The sequence below is a fragment of the Microcaecilia unicolor genome, chromosome 11, assembly GCF_901765095.1.
Source record: "Microcaecilia unicolor chromosome 11, aMicUni1.1, whole genome shotgun sequence".
NCBI lineage: Eukaryota > Metazoa > Chordata > Amphibia > Gymnophiona > Siphonopidae > Microcaecilia > Microcaecilia unicolor.
Window position 1 is genome coordinate 193,781,518 of NC_044041.1, and position 20,517 is coordinate 193,802,034.

Genomic DNA, 20,517 nt, shown 5'->3' on the forward strand with positions numbered 1-20,517 from the left:
GTAAAAGGACTCTGTTAAATTAGGGGTTAATTAATGTGAATTAGCTGTAATTGCACTTAATTGGCACTCATTTTGCAGTTATGCCTGTAACTGCATTTAGTTGGCATGCTATAATCATAGTGCTCGAATGCTGGAGTGTGGATGTGGGAAGAGCATGGGCAGGTCAGAGGCATGCCCAGCACTAAGGCAGTGTTTTTCCAAGACAGTCCTGGACTACCCCCCTTGCCAGTCCGGTTTTCAGAATATCCACAATGAATATACAGGAACAAATTTCCATACGCTGCTTTCATTATATGCAAATTTCTTTCATGCATATTTATTGTGGATATTCTGAAAACCGGACTGGCAAGGGGGGTACTCCAGGACTGACTTGGGAAATACTGCACTAGGGTAATAGAATACTGTTAGTGGCGGGGCTTTTTTTGAGGGGGTACTTGGGGGTACTGAGTACCGGCACCTTTTCTATTGTCTGCTAAAATTGACCCAAGTTTTAATGAAAGAACTCAGGCTCTACACACAAATTTTGCCTTGTCATAGATTCTGTAACTGGTTGCAGGGGGCCTGGCTATTGTGGGATGGGTCCCTCAGTGATCACCCCACCCCTGTAGGGTGGCCTGGCATTTGAGTACGGGCACCTTTTTCACTAGAAAAAATGAACTGGTTAGTTATGTGTGTAACTGCTATGGGGGTGTGGATGCAGGAGGGGCATGGGTGGGCCAGGGGCATGCCCAGCACTGAAAAGCTGATGATCAGAAGCAAATGCAGGCGCTTGAGGCTATTAGCGCCGTACTAGTGCCTGAGTTTGCTACCGACCCATGATCAGAGCCCTTCAGCATGTGAAACAACGGGCTCGCGGGCTCTGAATGCAACTAGCTTGCAAATGCATGCAAAACAGGGCTAAACCTATTCATCCCCAATGATCAGCAACCAGCGTGCTACAAATTGGTGTGCTGGCCGCGGCAAACCCTATGTCAGCTCGGAGCTGGCGTTAGGGTTTGCAGACCATTGGGGAGGAATGGTGAGCCCTGTCCAGCATGCATTTGCATGCTAGCAGGCTCCCATTCCCCCAATGCATCAGCCTCGGCAGGAACCCCGACCCAACTGACCCCCCCCCCCCCCCCCGACATAGGTTCAGGGGGCTGGAGACCCACTATATCACTCCAACATTCCTTGGATGTCCCTGGTGGCCCAGTGGGCTGCAGGTGAATCCCCCCCCCCCACCTGGTGGTCTAGCAACCCTTCCCCACCCCCCCTACCTCAAGTTGGATGCGCTGGGCAGGGCTTCACACCATATAAGGAAGAAACTCCATTATATGGTATGAAGCCGCACCCAGCACATCCCAGAATGCACTGGGCAGGGCTGGGCACTGCCATTGTGCAGGCAGCACCGATGGAAGAGGAGGGAGGCCACCTTCCTCCTCCATCTTGAGGTAGGGAGTGGGGGGGATTCACCTGTGGCCCACTGGACCACCAGGGACATCCGAGAGATGTTGGGGGTTGGGGGGGCTGGAAACCCCACGGATCTCCAGCCCTCCCAAACCTGTGCTGGGGGGGATCAGGGGGACTGGAGGTTCTCCGGACCTCCAGCCCCCTGTTGCTGGGGGGAGGAGGGGAGGGTCGACTCAGGGTTCCTGCCAGGGCTGCTGAACCTGTGTCGGGGGGGGGGGGGGGTCGGGTCAGGGGGACCGGAGGTCCGCCATACCTCCAGCCCCCGTTTCGCTTGGCTCAGGCAGATTGGGTCTGGTGGTGTCATGGACCTCCAGCTCCTGTGTTTGACAGGTTTGGCCTTTTGACAGGTCTTATCTTCCATCAGGACCGATATGCCCATATCACCCCTCTCCTCAAGTCACTTCACTGGCTTCTGATCAGGTACCGCATACAGTTCAAGCTTCTCCTACTTACCTACAAATGCACTCGATCTGCAGCCCCTCATTACCTCTCTACCCTCATCTCCCCTTACGTTCCTACCCGAAACCTCCGCTCACAGGTCAAATCCCTCCTCTCAGTACCCTTCTCCACCACCGCCAACTCTTTCTGCCTCACCTCACCCTATGCTTGGAATAAACTCCCTGAGCCCATACGTCAAGCCCCCTTCCTGCCCATCTTCAAATCCTTACTCAAAGCCCACCTCTTCGAAGTCGCCTTCGGCACCTAACCATTATACCTCCATAGAGGAAATCTAGACTACCCCAACTTGACATTTCGTCCTTTAGATTGTAAGCTCCCTTGAGCAGGGACTGTCCTTCTTTGTTAAACTGTACAGTGCTGCGTAACCCTAGTAGCACTCTAGAAATTTTAAGTAGTAGTAGTAGGTGCACTCAGGAACAATCTTCCCGCACTTCTACCCCATGATCAGAGAGAATTGCGTGCTTAAATCTGCATGCAATTTTCTCTGATCATAGGTCTGGTAAAGCCCTGCACTGTTCCAGCGCTATTTTTAGAGCGCTGTTTGGAACAGCGCGGGGCTTTTGATCATCTGCCTATAAGGTAATAGAGCACTGTCAGTTACATGTATAACTGCTATGGGGGTGTGGATGTGGGAGGGGCATGGGTGGATCAGGGGTGTGCCCAGCACTTGAGGTTATAGAATACTGTCAGTTTCATGTGTAACTGCTATGTGGGAGGAGAATGGGTGGGTCGGGCATGCCCAGCATTTATGCACTAAGGTTTTTAGAATACTGTCAATTACATACATAACTGACAGCATTTACACCAGCTTTTCGCATGATGTATATGGTCAAGCCTAAAGTTAGGTACGTGAATACAGACTTACTTACGCTAGTATTCTATAACGGTAAGTATGTGTGTAATTGCAGATATAGAATTTGTATTTAGCGCACAACATCCTGGCACCTAACTTTAGGTGGCCTGTAGGGAATTACTCCCAAACTGTTTTTCAGCGATGAAAGCAATAACAGAAGATTCTCTACTCTCCAGCACTTCATTTTGGGTTATTAGTTTTAGAGGAAATACGTTCTAATGTTTATCTGTTACCAGTTCCATAAAATGAACATTTTGTAAAATTTAAAAAAAAGTGTGTGATGGGGAGATAGGGAGTAAACTGGAAACAATCCTTCAGGTACTAAATGGTCTCAAGTAGAGTCTTATGGTACTAGTTGGTATGTGCAAAACATTGACTTTTGTTTGAAATATACCATCGGGCCCCTTTCTGCTTCCTCTCTACCCCCAGGGCTAGGCAGCACTTCTGTGAAGGGAGGAGGAAAGCAAAGTTTAATATTTAGTAAAAGTATAATTTTTTTTAGGCTTTTTATGGACTGATCATGATTGATGACTTTATTTATCAAAATCTTGAAATACAGGGAATGAGCAAGGGGCCAGAAATTTAAGGCTGAAGGTTCACCTAAGGCAGGGCTGTCCAACCTCAGCCCTCGCCAGGTTGGGTTTGCAGGATTTCCCTAATGAATATGCATGAGATCTATTTGCATACAATGGAGGCAGTGCAACCCTTAGCTAGAGCCTCCACTACCCTTGCATCAGTCTTGTCTACCCCTTCACATCCCTGCCTGACCCTAGCATCTTACCCCAACAATTCAAAATAAGGCTGGGGCGATCCCCAGTAACTTCTGATTCCACTGCTCTGCTACTAGCTTTCAAAATGGCGCTGGCCATGCTCAGCAATAGCGGGGCAGGAGTAATTGTGGACAGCTCCTGCCTCATTTCATGTTGACAAATAGGATAAGATAGTGGGGAGATAGTCTGGAGAGGTAGTGGAGAGGGGGGACCTGGCACGTTTTTGGCAGTGTTTATTTGGCCTTGGGCTTATGACAAATACCCACAATTTTTGTTTGTTTTTTGAAAAACAAACAAAATGAGAAGCAAACAAAATTTAATTAGGTTTTTCTTGCATATCGTTTTTAAAACAAAATGAAACAAAATTGAATGCCTTTCCTGTATGGTTCCAGCCAAAGTCTGGAGAGGTAGTGGAGAGGGACCTGGCACATTTTTGGCAATGTTGAATATATTTGGCCTTGGGCTTATGAGAAATACCCACACTTTCTGTTTGTTTTTTTGAAAACCAAACAAACTGAGAAGCAAACAAAATTTAATTAACAAAATGAAACAAAATTGAATGCCTTTCCTGTATGGTTCCAGCCAAAGCCCATCTCTTCAGATTATAAGGAAATGAGATCACTTCCAGTCTATACCAGTTTTCTATGCTTCATTTCCCCCTCCTTCCACCGCACCGCAGCCTCCCCTTCCTAGGAAACCACTGTAAACAATTGGTGTGGAGGACTGGCCTAGTCTTTAGAGTACCGGTCTTGAAATGCAGAGGTGGCTGGTTCAAATCCCACTGCCGCTCCTTGTGATCTTGGGCAAGTCACTTAACCCTCCATTGCCTCAGGTACAAACTTAGATTGTGAGCCCTCCTGGGACAGAGAAATATCCAGAGTACCTGAATGTAACTCACCTTGAGATTCTACATGGAATGTTGCTACTATAGGAGATTCTACATAGAATGTTAATGTTGCTATTCCACTAGCAACATTCCATGCAGAAGCCTGCCCTTGCAGATCAGCAATGCGGCCACACAGGCTTCTGTTTCTGTGAGTCTGACGTCCTGCACGTACGTGCAGGACGTCAGCCTCACAGAAACAGAAGCCTGCGCGGCTGCGTTGCTGATCTGCAAGGGCAGGCTTCTATATGGAATGTTACTAGTGGAGGAGTAACCTAATGGTTAGTGCAGTGGAACATGGAATGTTGCTACTATTTGAGATTCTACACGGAATGTTACTAGTGGAGGAGTGGCCTAGTGGTTAGTGCACCAGTCTTGCAATCCAGAGCTGGCCGGTTCAAATCCCACTGCTGCTCCTTGTGATCTTGGGCAAGTCACTTAACCCTCCATTGCCTCAGGTACAAACTTAGATTGTGAGCCCTCCTGGGACAGAGAAATATCCAGAGTACCTGAATGTAACTCACCTTGAGCTACTACCGAAAAAGGTGTGAGCAAAATCTTAATAAATATATGGAATGTTGCTATTATTGAAGATTCTACATAGAATGTTACCACTTTTTGAGATTCTGGAATGTTGCTACTATTTGAGATTCTAGATGGCATGTTGGTAGTGGAGGAGTGGCCTAGTGGTTAGAGCACCGGTCTTGCACTCCAGAGGTGGCCAGTTCAAATCCCACTGCTGTTCCGTGTGATCTTGGGCAAGTCACTTAACCCTCCACTGCCTCAGGTACAAACTTAGATTGTGAGCCCTCCTGGGACAGAGAAATATCCAGAGTACCTGAATGCAACTCACCTTCAGCTACTACTGAAAAAAGTGGGAGCAAAATCTAAATAATAAATGAATAGGGGCAGTTATCCAACTCATGCTTGGAGTTAGCTAGATAAAGTTTACATATTCTCCCTCTTTGTTCATTCCCCACACCAAATTTAGCTGGGTAAAATGAAGTATTTCTGCGTAAAAGGCACTGTCCAAAGTTAGCCAATTAAGAGCTACGGTAGATTCATTAAACTGCACTACCAGCTTACCTTGTGCCGACACCATTAATACCTCTTCTTAGTAAATGGGTCCCATTGCATTAAATCTCAACCAGCAGCAGACTGACAATGATCTGGGCCCCCAGGCATTAAGGGGCCCACTAATTGCCTATCAAAAATGATTAAATTATATGGAAGCTGGGGGAGAGTGGGTGCTCAGGCACTGCCCTGTTTTCCTCGGTGATGATTCTTATTATGGAATTCAACACTATAGTCAGGATTATTTTTCCCTGTATGCATCACTTTGTACTTGTCAACAATAAAAGTTATCTGCCATTTAAGATGTCCCCCCCCCCCTCCCCCAGTTTTATAGGGCTCGGAGGGATGATAGAATAACACCTTTATTATACCAACTTCATTGGCTTCCAATTGAAGCAAGAGTCAAATTTAAAGTACTCACTTTGACACATAAGGCTTTTCATTTACTTACTCCTAGTTACCTATCTAATCTGACTATTCCCTATTCTCCTATGCGAACTCTTAGATCGCTAACAGATAATAGGTTAGTCATTCCTCCGCCTGCTAAGGCTCGATGGGAATCTACGCGTGCATCGGCGTTCTTTTTTCTGTCTCCCTCTTTCTGGAATGGACTTCCAAAAGAGATTAGATTAGAGGATTCCTACATTCACTTTCAAAAACTTCTGAAAACTTTTCTTTTTACAAACTGTATTGAGCAGTGGCGTACCAAGGGGGTTGGGGCGGTCCGCCCCGGGTGCACGCCGCTGGGGGGGTGCCGCGGCATGCGCCTGCTCCGAGTTCGCTAAACTTCGTCGCTCGTTCGCTGCAGCTCCCTCTGCCCCGGAACAGGTTACTTCCTGTTCCGGGCAGAGGGAGCTGCAGCGAAGCGAAGTTTAGCGCACTCGGAGCAGGCGCACGCCGCGGCACCCCCCCCCAGCGGCGTGCACCCGGGGGGGTGTCATTTCGCCGGAGGGGGTGGGAAGGTGTCATTTAGCGGGGGGGGGGGGGGGGGGGGGGGGGGGGGGGGCGCATCGGCACTCCGCCCCGGGTGCCATCCAGGCCAGGAACGCCACTGGTATTGAACAGAATTTATGATAGCAGGGAAGGTGTAGAAGTTTTGGTTAAATCATATCTATTATAGGTAATTGTGGGGGGTTTTTTGTTTTGGAGTAGTACATTTTATTAGAAATGTATTTCTTTGTCTTTTTGGGTTGCTCTGCTTTTCTATCAATGATTGGAGTTCTTATTTGTTTGTATGTATGAGAAGAATTTCTTTTTAATGTAAACCGTTCTGTTTTGCAATAGCAATAAGAAACGGTATATAAAATGAATAAATGATAAGGTTTTCTGCAGCCATGTTTAGCACTTTGAATACTTCTGTATCATCTACAGATTTAATCATCTCGCTTGTCACTCTCTGTTCCAGATCAGTTATCAGTGTTAAACAGCACTGGTCCCAGTCCAGATTCAAGGGCTATGCCACTTCATGTTTTTCCATTACCTCCTCACTAAGGGGCTCTTTTACTAAAGGCTGTTAAGCCCTAATGCATGAGAAAGTACTTAACGCAAAATGTGTTAAAGCATTTTGTGAAAATTCCCCCTTTCCCACATGCTACTCAAGCATTATTTAATTTTTCTTTTTTATATATTTTTTTGGAGTGGGCATGTCATGGGCATTGAAGTATTACTCAGTTAGTGTATGCTGAGTAGCACTCACTAAGTAAATAATGCAATCTTAGGGAGTTTCTTTTATTAAGGTGTGCTAGTATTTTTAGCTTATGCTAAAAATCAGCTGGTGCTAAGTGTTCTCAGCATTTAGCACCAGCTAAAAATGTTAGTGTACCTGAGGCACTAAGTGTTCCCACGTTAACCAGGGGCGTAGCCAGACCTTACGGTGGGAGGGGGCCAGAGCCTGAGGGCACATTTTGAGTGCCACCCCACCACCTCCCCCCCCCCCCTCACCTCGCAAATACCTTTGCTGGCGGAGATCCCCAGCTCCCGCCGGCCGAAGCCTTCTTCAGCGCCGTCTCCGGCGCAGCCGCATTCCTTCCCTGCTCTTCTTGCTCCTCCTGTCCTGTGCATGCTGACGCTCCTTTATGTGAAACTGAGGACTGTCAGCGTGCACAGGACAGGAGGAGCAAGAAGAGCAGGGCAGGAACGCGGCTGCGCTGGAGATGGTGCTGAAGAAAGCTTCGGCTAGCGGGGGTTGGGGGACCCTCGCCAGCCAAACCAGGGGCCCAGACATAATTTGCGGGGGCCCAGGCCCCTGTGGATCCCCGTAGCTACACCCCTGACGTTACCTTTTTGCAGGTACCACACACTAACGGCAACATTAGCATATGGCCTGCAACAAAGGAAAATGTTTTAAAAAGTACTGCGTAGACTTTGGACTTAGCAAGTAGCAATGTTCCCCCCCACACTAGGCCCAGATTCTAATTACTACTACTATTTAGCATTTCTATAGCGCTACAAGGCATACGCAGCGCTGCACAAACATAGAAGAAAGACAGTCCCTGCTCAAAAAGCTTACAATCTAATAGACAAAAAATAAATAAAGTAAGCAAATCAAATCAATTAGTGTGAACGGGAAGGAAGAGAGGAGGGTAGGTGGAGGCGAGTGGTTACAAGTCAAAAGCAATGTTAAAGAGGTGGGCTTTCAGTCTAGATTTAAAGGTGGCCAAGGATGGGGCAAGACGTAGGGGCTCAGGAAGTTTATTCCAGGCGTAGGGTGCAGCGAGACAGAAGGCGCGAAGTCTGGAGTTGGCAGTAGTGGAGAAGGGAACAGATAAGAAGGATTTATCCATGGAGCGGAGTGCACGGGAAGGGGTGTAGGGAAGGACGAGTGTGGAGAGATACTGGGGAGCAGCAGAGTGAGTACATTTATATGCAGCAGGATGGATCCTCAGAAGCTTAGCTGAAATTGGGTGGCGGGGAAGAGGGGTTGGTGGTTGGGAGGCTAGGATAGGGGAGGGCAGACTTATACGGTCTGTACCAGAGCCGGTGATGGGAGACGGGACTGGTGGTTGGGAGGCGGGAAATACTGCTGGGCAGACTTATACGGTCTGTGCCCTGAAAAAGACAGGTACAAATTCAAGATATGAGTTTATCTTGGGCAGACTAGATGGACCATGCAGATCTTTTTCTGCCGTCATCTACTATGTTACTATGTATAGGTTAGTAGAAGAAGTTTGAACAGGATGCGAAAATGGATAGGGAGCCAGTGAAGGGTCTTGAGGAGAGGGGTAGTATGAGTAAAGCGACCCTGGCGGAAGATGAGACGGGCAACAAATGTTGCTGTAATAGCTTAGGTATAAAAGGATAAATGAAGGGGCTTGGGGAGAGGGGAGAATAGGAGAAGCCATGGCAGCTTCAAGTAAAGCACCAATGGTGCTTCAGGTGCAGGTTCTGAATGAGGTGGAAATGCAGAGACCATTTTTAAAAAAAGAAGAAGAAGAAGAAAAAAGACACAAGTGTGAAAAAGCCACTGCTTTGAAAGAGGCCCTTTCATGGTTATCTGATGACTCAGAAAAAATATTTCAGGAGGCCGCACCTGTGTTTTGTCCAACATTTGGTTCTGATAAATGAGTAAAACGGTGTGGTAGCTGTATTAGTCACTTATAAAGCTAATAAATAGAAATAAAACAAAGAAGAAAAAATAAGATGATACCTTTTTTTTTTTAATTGGACTAACATTTTTTTGGATTAGCTTTTGAAAGCAACACCTTCAGATCAGAAATGAACAAATGATGACATATATCAGAATATATCCGTGAAACATAAAAGCATTCCAATGGTAGGAGTGAGTGGGGGGAAAACGGAGAAATGGATGGCTGATTAGAGGCTTACAAAGCAGTATAATTTTATGGTTTATAAATGTGACAGGAAACCCAAATCTTTGTTTAGGCCTGTCTGGTGGGTGTCAAAATATCATGAAAAAAAGGGCACAATAGAGGTGATCAATAACAGAGAAGATAATCAAGTACAACAACTACTACTGCTACTGCTATTTAGCATTTCTATAGCGCTACAAGGCGTACGCAGCGCTGCACAAACATAGAAGAAAGACAGTCCCTGCTCAAAGAGCTTACAATCTAATAGACAAAAAATAAAGTAATCAAATCAATTAATGTGTACAGGAAGGAGAGGAGGGTAGGTGGAGGCTCAGTCCACCAATAAGAGCCAACTTCATCAGTGATGTCACAATGGCTTGATTGCCTGATACTTGGCTCACTTCTGATATTGTGATGTCATAAGGGAAAGGGGGAAAGGGAAATGGGACTTGATATACCGTCTTTCTGAGGGTTTTGCAACTACATTCAAAGCGGTTTACATATATTCAGGTACTTATTTTTGTACCAGGGGCAATGGAGGGTTTAGTGACTTACCCAGAGTCACAAGGAGCTGCACTGCACTAACCAATAGGCTACTCCTCTACTACTACTAGTACTATTTAGCATTTCTATAGTGCTACAAGGCGTATGCAGTGCTGCACATAGAAGAAAGACAGTCCCTGCTCAAAGAGCTTACAATCTAATAGACAAAAAAATAAAGTAATCAAATCAATTAATGTATACAGGAAGGAGGAGAGGAGGTTAGGTGGAGGCGAGTGGTTACAAGTGGTTACGAGTCAAACATAGCAAACATCCCTGATGTTTGCTATCTGGGCAATTGCCCTTGACCCCCTGGTCAAAGGGGACCTGAAGCCTGCTTGAAGCTGAAGAAGGCACAGTCTGGTAGTGATCTTTGGTGCCCCCTCCCTAATTTCTGCCCTGGGCCTTAATACCATCTTTCTGGCAGATGTACATTCCAAAAAACTGGCATATTTTAATCACTAAATAACAACCTTTATTCACATCTAGGAAAACTCAATATGGCTGTGTTTCGGCTATATGACCTGCCTCAGGAGTCTGACATAATCCAAAAATATGGTTCTATAAACAGTTGCTCACTGCTGAATCAAATACACATTAAACAACGTATCGTGGTTCTAAATCAAATGTTGCAGATTACTCTGCCATACAGCATACAGGATTTTTGGAACCCACCCATTTGAATTATAACCACAATACGCTGTTTAACGTATATGATGTGTATTTGATTCAGCAGTGAGCAACTGTTTATAGAACCATACTTTTGGATTATGTCTGATTCCTGATGCAGCCGAACCACAGCCGTCTCATGTCTTGCTAGATGTGGAGATGTAAATAAAGATGTAAATAATCTTTTCTTTGCCTCTGTTTGTGTCCTTTGATTTGTGGAGATTTGTTTTTCCTTGCTTTAGAGTGTCAAAATATTTCATCATTTTGACTTCAAAAGTTGTACATTCTTGGATTTTTTTTTTTTAAATGTCCGTTTACTATCCTCACCATAACGTCCTTGGTGCAGTGCCCTGGTTCTGATAAATAAAATCTCATGTATTAGCAATCAGCAGTGAGAACCTGATGCTAAGCAGATGCCCTAGTGCTCAGTACTAGTGGAAACTTTGAGATTTGGTGACATAAATGAGGACAATGCTTTAATCTCTCACTGGAATGCAGTGAAAGAAGGACACTGTTATTAGAGAAGACATTAAGAAAAAAAAATAGTAAAAAGAGCGCGTTTTCCCTCACAAGGAGAGAGGGCTGCCAACTCCACCCCTTCTGCCTGCTGGCTCTGTGCCCAGGAATGAGAGGCATTTCTGCTTCTAGACTCTGCCGTCATTCTCACAATCACTCTGCATTTGGCTGGGTGGAGGAAATGTTTGGGGATCACCTTTCATTGACAAAAAAAAAAAAAAAAAAAAAGGAGAGGGCTGTTCCTGGCTGACCAGGATCTCCTCTCCGCATTCCCTCTGTGGAAGATCTTACAGGGTAGTATCTTACAGGACTTTTTCTTCTAACAGATAAAAATCTGAACCAGGTTCATTTACCAGAACAATTAAAGCACTGTCTTGTCATGGATTGAAAGCGGCCTACTTATAGTATATACAGTCCCTGAGAATCCCAGCAGTCATTCAAACAGATACTGCTTATAATTTTGAATATATATTTAAAAAATCTATCTCAACACCCACCAACACGTTAATTCAACAGAAAGCACCTCAGTGGCGACTTGTCACATGAGCCTACAAACTCATGGCTCACCTCAGGGCCGCTGAGAGGGGGGGAGCAGGGGGGACAAAATTCCCCGGGCCCGGGTCTCCAAGGGGGGCCTGGCATCGGGGTCAGGCCGCCGGCGCTGCAGTCCTCAGTCTCACCTGCCTGCCTCCTCGGCTCCGGGCCCCCTGCATTCGAAGCAGCAGTCACAGATCGCCTCTCTTCGGGCCTTCCCTCCCTGGTCCCACCCTTGTGGAAACCGGAAGTTACATCAGATGAGGGTGAAACACAGGGAGGGAAGGCCAGAAGAGAGGCGGATCTGCGACTGCCGCTTCGAATGCAGGGGGCCTGGAGCCGTGGAGGCAGGTAGGTGCGACCGGGAACGGCAGGGGAGCGATGGGGGTGGGGGCGGCAGCGGTGGAGCAGCTTTGCCCTGGGCCCGGCCTAGTCTCTCGGCGGCCCTGGCCCACCTTACCTCTTCAGCGGGTCGTAAGTGCTTTCACCCAAATTTTTGTATATAAATCTTCATCGGTGAAACTCTTAAAAATATGTATGTATGACTTAAAATAAATATTCATTGGACATTAGTCATTCAAATATCTTGGTTTCAAAATAGGAGCACTTATTTGAGCACAGCAGACCAGCTGACATGGGCCATGTTTCACACCTGCATCAGGGATGGTCACTAAACGCAAGATTCTATGTTTGGAGAGTGCTGCGTTTAGTGACCATCCCTGATGCAGGTGTGAAACACGGGTCATGTCGGCCGGTCTACGGTGCTCAAATAAGTTAAGTGCTCCTGTTTTGAAACCAAGATACATAGGCGTCGACTCCGTGGGTGCTGTGGGTGCTCGAGCACCCCCAATATTTCACCCACTGGAGGGTCCCCCCCCCCTCCGATTTCCAGGGTCATTGTCCCTCCCTTCGAGTTCCAGGCTCCTCCCTCCAAATTTTAAAAGTCATCTTGACTTACCTCGTCGGGGTTACGGCGGCCAGCAGCAGCGGTAAAAAGTGTGCAGGCTCGGCCATTAGTTCAGTTTTCCCTTCTCTGTCTCTCAGCTCTGGTCCCGCCCTTGTGGAAACAGGAAATGAGGGCGGGACCAGAGCTGAGAGAGAAAGAGAGGAAAAATTAACTAAGGGCTGAGCCTGCACGCTTTTTACCGCTGCTGCCGGCCGCCGTAACCCCGACGAGGTAAGTCAAGATGACTTTTAAAATTCAGAGGGAGGGCCCTGGACCTCGAAGGGAGAAAGGAAGGGACAACCCTGGCACTCGGAGGAAGGGAGGGGGGGAACCTGTGAAACTCTGAGGGAGGGAGGGAAGGGACGGACCAACCTGTGGAACGGGGGGGGGGGGACCACCCTGTGGAACTCGGAGGGAGGGGGGCCTGGAACTCGGGGAGACAAGGGGGGGGGGGAAATGCACCACCTGTAAAAAAAAAAAATTCAGCATCCCCAATCATTTTGAAAAGTTGGCTCCTATGCTTGAATGTCTAATGTCCAATGCATATTTATTTAAGTCATATATACGTATTTTTAAGAGTTTCATTGATGAAGATTTATATATAAAAACCTGGGTGAAAGAACTAGGACCGTAAGCAACCTTTTCAGAATTTGGTGTTTGGTTTGGATTATTTTGTATTGTATTATAGTTCTAAGCTATGGTGGTGGTGGGGGGGGGGGGGGGGGGGGGGGGGGTTGCTTACGCATGTATTTGATTGGTGAGGTATAAATAACAAAATTAATAAAGGTGAGCTAAAAACCCCACTGCAGTCTGCAACAGGACTGTAGAAGTGTCCTGGAATCCTATAAAGTCTACAGCCTACCTAAAACGCTGTTTCTTGAGAGGTTAGATGAGTTTCCATTCCAGCTGTCTTTGTCACTGGGACAGGTCTCCTGGCTTAGCACTTCCTAAGCTGTGGCAGTCACAAAGCTGGTGTGTAGACTTTCTCCATTCCTTGAGAAAACAGAGTTAAATCACTAGAAGCTGTAAGCAGATGATTAAATACACGGCATTATCGTCAGCTTTCTAGTAGGGAAAGGAATTTTGGATTTAGCACATGCCTTTTTTTTTTCAGTTGTAGCACAAAGTGAATTTCAATCAGGTACAGCAAGTATTTTCCTGTCCCTGGAACAATTACAGTCTTAGGACTTCTTTTACTAAGCTGCAATAAGCACTAGCTTATGCTTACAGCAGTTTAAAAGGGTTCACTGCAGTAAGTTCTGATTGTGTGTGCACAAACCACCCGCTAAAATTTTTCTTAATTTTTCTCGGAAGGGGTGTGTCTGGGGCATGGAGAGTGGGCGTGACAGTGTGAATCAGTTAGCACGGCCACAATACCGCATGCTGATTAGCAGTGGCGGCTCAAGACAGTCTGCCGCCTGAGGCAAGGACATAGTCTACCACCCCAGCTCTGCTCCAACCCCACCCCACCCCCCCAGTCTGACATCTCCCCACCCCCTTCCTTCCTTCCTTCCTCCCTCAAATTTACCTTCTTTTCTAGCAGGGGTGTAGCCAGACCTTGACGAAGGGGGGGGGGCACATTTTGGCCCGCCTCCCCCGCATGATGGTACCCCTGCCCGTTGAAGCATTTGTATTGCGCTGGTTTCACATCGCCTGCCTTGCTCTGTTCTCAGTTGTGCCGTGCATGCTCGTTTTAATGAAACTGAGCTCAGTTTCACTACAACGAGCATGCACGGTGCGAGTGAGAAGAGCAGGGTAGGCTCCCCCCAGAGTCAATTTGGGGGGGGGGCTCCAGGCCCCCCCATAGCTACACTACTGTTTTCTGGCTTTCCAAAAGTCGTCCCCCTCTTTCTACTACAGTCCACTCCACCTCCGAGGAAATGGTAAGTATGTCGGAGAGGCAAGGCCGTAAGAGAGAAGGGGGTGGCAGCTTCCCTGACTTTTGGAAAGAAAGTAAATTTGGGGAAGGAAGGGCAGGGGCGATGCCAGAGCCCAAGTGGATACTGCTCCAAAAGAGTGCTGCCTGAGGCCCCCGCCTCAGGTGGCCTAATGGCAGGGATGCCACTGCTGATCAGCGTACGAGTCCTTCCTGCTTATAAAATAAATTTTGGTAATGGCTGTGCGATAATGACAACATTAGCACATGTTCAACTTAACAAACCTAAAACGGGAAAAACTACTCCCTATAGTATCAAAAAGAAGAATCTTTCAAAAACAAAGGAGTTGAGGCAGTCTGAGGTTAGCTACTTGGAATTATACTCTCCAGTAGGTGTACTCCCTGACCATTAAGAGACACTTCTCATCCATTTTTTTGAACATTTATTTATTTATAGTACATTTCTACCCCACATTTTCCCACACACACAGGCACAATGTGGCTTACATAGGAGAATTAAAAATGACAATACAATAAGAGAAAATGGTAAGAGACAAGAATAAGGCAAGGAAGGGGAAGGGGGCAAAACAGATGCAGGGGTAAGTAAGTGGGACTATTGATGGGTAAGAGTGTGGGGGGAGTAGACCAGTCCAAATAGGTGGGTTTTCAGCAGCCTCTTGAACAGCTGGTGATCATTTTCCAGCGTTAAGCATTTCGGCAAACCATTCCAATTCTTGGCACAGGAGTATTGGAAGGATGAGGTGGAGATCTTCTTGCATTTAACGCCTCTGCAATTTGGAAAGTGCAGGTTGAGATACGACCTCGAGGTGGCAACTGCATTTCTGGGAGGCAGGTCAATAAGGCGAAGCATATATTCCGGAGCCAACCCATATATGATTTTGTGAGTTAGGGAGCAGATTTTGAAAGAGATACGTTCCCTCACAGGCAACCAGTGGAGAAGGAAACGCAGAGGTTGAGCATGCTCGAAACGCGATTTACCCAGGATTAGTCTCGCCGCAGTGTTTTGTGCAGTCTGGAGTTTTTGCAAAAGGTATCCAAGTCAACCTACATAAATCCCACTGCAGTAATCCAGGTGAGATAGCACCAACCAATGAACAAGGGTGCGAAACAGGTCTCTAAATAGGCAGTATCTGACCTGCCGAAGCCTCCACATTGTATTGAACATTCGTGTTTTGGTAGTGGAACTGAGTATTTAGCAGTGTTTCTGTGGTTTGAGGTTTTTGGGGAGCATTCTTTCTGATACTAACATTAGCACATGGCCGTTAATTTGAGAAATGAAAAATCAGCCATTTTCTGGCTCCAGCACAGGAAAAACCGGCATAAGGGTGTGCCAAGACCACTTTCTATTGTAGCTTTGTAAAAGGACCCCTAGGTCCGTACTTGAGGCACTGGAGGATCAAGGGGCACTTTTACAAAGGGCTTTCTACACACCAAATCAGAACTACTGCCGGGCTACTGCAAAAGCCCAGTGGTAATTCCGGCTCTACAAAATTTAGCGCAGGAGCCCTTACCTTCACTTAAATGGATGGCGGTAAGGGCTTCCCCATGGAAATGGCTGTGCACTAAATCAGGGGCGTAGCCAGACTTTGGCGGGAGGGGGGTCCAGAGCCCGAGAGGGAGGGGGCACATTTTAGCCCCCCACCACTGACCCCCCCCCATCGGCAACCGCCACCACCACAACAACAACTTTGACTCCTCCCCCTGCCGACAACCCTCCCCCGCCGCCGCATACCTTTGCTGGCGGGGGCCCCAACCGTTGTACGTGCAGGATGTCAGACTCACAGAAACAGAACGATGCCTTGCGCCGGAAGAAGAGGACCTCGGCTGGCAGGGGTTGGGGTCCCCCGCCAGCAAAGGTAGGTGACAGCGCATTGGCGGCGGGAGTGGGGTAAAGAGGGTAGTTGGCAGGGGGGGTCCAGGGCCCCGTGGCCCCACGTAGCTATGCCACTGGCACTAATCCCTGTGATTAGCACAGGGCCACTTCCTTAAAACAAAATAGCCTTTTACCCACTGTGGTCAAAGGGGGGCTTCAGCACATGCCAAAAACACATGCCAACGCTACTGCAGGCCCCCTTTGACCACAGCTCGGTAAAAGGGGCCCTAAGTTGTGTAAAATCAAAATAAGCCATAGTGGGATTTGAACTGGGATTCCCTGAGTCTTAGCCTGCTGCTCTATGCATTAGGCTATCCTTCACTCTTTATGCTAAGCTGCGGCAGGGGCAATTTAGTCAGACATTAAAACGCATTTTCATACTGTGAGGGCAGGCAAACATTAAAATTTACAATGCAGGTTCTCAGCAGTGTTTGATGCAAACCTATGTGAAATAACATTTGACATATAACAAGGCCCAAGCTACGACTACCATTGTTTCTGTGACATTTGAGCAATGATATGAAGCATCAGCAAGAACCCGGTCTCAAAGGGAAATGGGACTTGATCTACCGCCTTTCTGAGGTTTTTGCAACTACATTCAAAGCGGTTTACATATATTCAGGTACTTATTTTGTACCAGGGGCAAAGGAGGGTTAAGTGACTTGTCCAGAGTCACAAGGAGCTGCAGTGGGAATCGAACTCAGTTCCCCAGGATCAAAGTCCACTGCACTAACTACTAGGCTACTCCTCACTCATTCCACCAATAAGAGCCAACCTCATCAGTGATGTCACAATGGCTTGATTGCCCGATACTTGGCTCACTTCTGATATTGTGATGTCATAAGGGAAAGGGGGAAATGGAAATGGGTCTTGATATACCGCCTTTCTGAGGTTTTTGCAACTACATTCAAGGCGGTTTACATATATTCAGGTACTTATTTTGTACCAGGGGCAATGGAGGATTAAATGACTTGTCCAGAGTCATAGAGAGCTGCAGTGGGAATTGAACTCAGTTCCAAGGGTCATCCTAGAACAGAACTATATAATATCTAGAATCATAAATAATGTGTACCCCCCCCCCCCCCAATTTTCAATGCAAAGAAAGTTCTCGAGCAAAAGAGCATAACAGTAGGCTAAAAGCGGTAGACTCTAAAACTTTGCCTTCAGGAAAAAGGAATGGTAACAGAATTCAAGAAGGCCTAAGATCAGCATATATAGTTTTTAGCTAAAAAGAACTGATGGGGAAAAGCCAAAGAGCAACTGGGGGTCTAGGACACTATAACAGAAATGTAGGCATAGCTCATAGCCTTTCTCTACTTCTAACCTCTAAAACTGAATGCAACAAGAGGAAAAAAAAAAAGGACAGCACCTATAGAAGTAAGTGGAAAAGCTTTTGCAGTCCTTTCGTTAAGCTAATCTGATACCGGGAAAATTTAGGTCAGATAATAATAAGACGTTTTGTACTGTGTGAGCACAGGTTATCACCCTCACAAAGGAGCCCTTTTACTAAGTCCTAGTAAGCATTAGCAGGTGCCAAAATGCACTGTAGTGAGTACTGGGAAATGAGTGCATGGCAAATGTGTCTGAGAGTTGACATTCAGTGATCTTATGCTGGAGGCAGAGGATGGATTAAAAATCCATTCCAACCTTATCTTTCTGCAATTTTATAAATATATTTAACAGTATGACAAAATATTTGTCATCTCAATCAAATTCTGTTAAGAAAAAAAAACCCATAATGGGGCACTAATGACTTTCTAACAATGATTGGATTCCGTATGATAAAGAGAAGATTTATTTTAAATTTTTATCAGAACAGTTTATTTGTGGAAAATAACTGCCTGCAGATAACCTATAACTGAAGAAACCACCTCTTTTCTTCCTTAGATGATTTTCCATACAATTTTTGCCAGTATTTGCTTAAACCTGTGTGTATTAAATGTAGAAAAGAAATCTCTGTGCCTTCTTGAAGTGTTTAATTTTCTGTCCTTTATCTTATGATAATAGTTAACGGCAAATATTTAAAAGGTAAATAGGCATTAATAAAATATATATTTTAAAGCAGAACTCCAGTGAGCAGTCTTAAAGGAGTACACAAAGCACAAGTGCTCCTCAAAAGCAATACGTAGCAACTTAAAAACCTCACAGATTCTATCCTCCAGTGTCAGAAGAGCAGCTATAGGGGTCTTGTTGAGTCTCTCTTTCCAATGTGATTTTATTGTACAAGTTATGCAAGTTTTCAAATAGGCATTATTATTATTAGCTACACAGGGACAAGATGGCCGCTGAGTAACGGGCTGAAACATCGTTAGTTCCAGCTATCATTGCGGAGCTGCCCCGTTGCCTACCTGATCGCTGGCCCAATTATGTACATCCTGGTTTTGATGGGAGTCGCCATGGCCTGCATGTCTCCTCGGCACCTGTTTTGGACCGAGGCTCCGGGGGGCGCGGTTTTCTGTCCCTGCTTGCTGTGTCGGCGGTCCGGCTGCGCACTCGCTTTCGTTGCTGGTCCGGTGCTGGGTGCAGAAGTGCGGAGATCGGCTCCCCACGATGCGGTGCACAGGTGTGGCCGCTGGATGGCTCCTTCCCGACGCTGTTTTGAAGAGGGATTTGAACCAGCTCTCCTTCTGCTTTCACGTGTCTGGCACTGCGTGCACTCAGCTGCTTGGCCGAGCGATGCCACCCTCCAGTTCCTCTTCTACTCTCTGGACCACTTACTGCTGCTGCCGCATTTTGGTTGCGGGCTCTTCCTCTCCGGCCGGACTGTTGGAGTTGCAGTGGTGGAGGTCCTTGGCTGGAGTGCCCCGTCGGTTGAAGCTGCGGAGGATGACCGTTGGTCCGCCATCTTGTTTCCTGCTCTGTTGTCTCTGTCGCTGTGGATGCCTGTCTTCAGCTTCATTTGTTCCACCTGGGCCCTGTTGCTGTCCCGAATGGGGATCATCCTGCTGGTCCTACCTGTGTCAGCCTGGATTTTCATCTTTCCCCTTGGCCCACCAGGATTTTTGCCGTTCATCTCTGTCTCCCTTTACCTCCATTCCTTTTCCCTTCTTTTCCTGCTTTCCCACTCTAATTATTAAAATGTAACTGTAATATATTTATTTTAATTGGTTCATTGTAAGCCGCTTTGGGGCTGCATCACTGTGGCAAAAGGCGGGGTATAAATGTACTTAAATAAATAAATATATTAGTAAAAGAGGGAGTACTGTAGATAGAGTAGTTACATAAAGCAATTACTGTACAAAGGCTTTTGAGTTCAATTGTCTTCAAAATAGTCACTGGTTGGTATTTTTTTTAGCATGTAAGTTATCTATAAGAAATGCCTTCCGAACCTAACTCATTCATCTTCCATGAGTGACACAATCCAAGGCATAATAAACAGAATTAGGTACATGATTCTTTTCCTTAAAGCTTATTTATTTATTTTTGACATTTCTACCTAACATTATCCCAAACACGCTTGAGTTCAATGTGGCTTACAATAAATAAAACAACAAGCAAAGCAATCACAAATGTAAAATAAGAGACAGATAAGAACTAAATACTAGCCCATTGTTAGCAAGTAACAAACTACCACACTCTGTCAGTGTATAAGAATCTTTCAAGGAGGAAAGCTTTCAGTTTTTTTGTGTGAAATACTACATAATCAGGTTGACGTTCAATCGCACTAGGCAAAGAGTTTCACCTTTTAACACCTTGGTATGTAAAGTCAGCAGAGTGAACAGACTTATAAGGCACATTCTTGCAAGTTGGGAGATGAAACTTAGATAGTCCCTGGATCCAAAAGCTACATTACGAAGGGGAATGTTTATTAAAGACTGCACGTAATCTGGTGTCATGCCCTATATTTGAAAGACAAAACACTGGGATTTTAAAATAACCCTGGCCCTGGCGTTGATAGCTAGCCAATGATTCTTACATAGTAAAGGAGTAGCTCTATCAAAAGGCAATGCTTTGAGGACAAGTCTAGCTGCAGTATTTTGGGCCATTTGCAATCTCTTTAGGACACCCTCCTTATTTAATTTTTACCGCCTTTTGGAATATCCAGCATAGATGGCATTGCAGTAGTCAAACTGAGTGAAAACAAAAGATTGAACTAGCAACCTAAAGCTATCAGGCGAGAAATACAATCTGATTCTTCTCAACTTCCAAAGGGACTTGCAGGATTTATTTACTACCTAGGAAACCTGGGGCTCAAATATGAGATGACTATCTTTCAGCACACCCAGTATTCTAAGAGTATTGTCT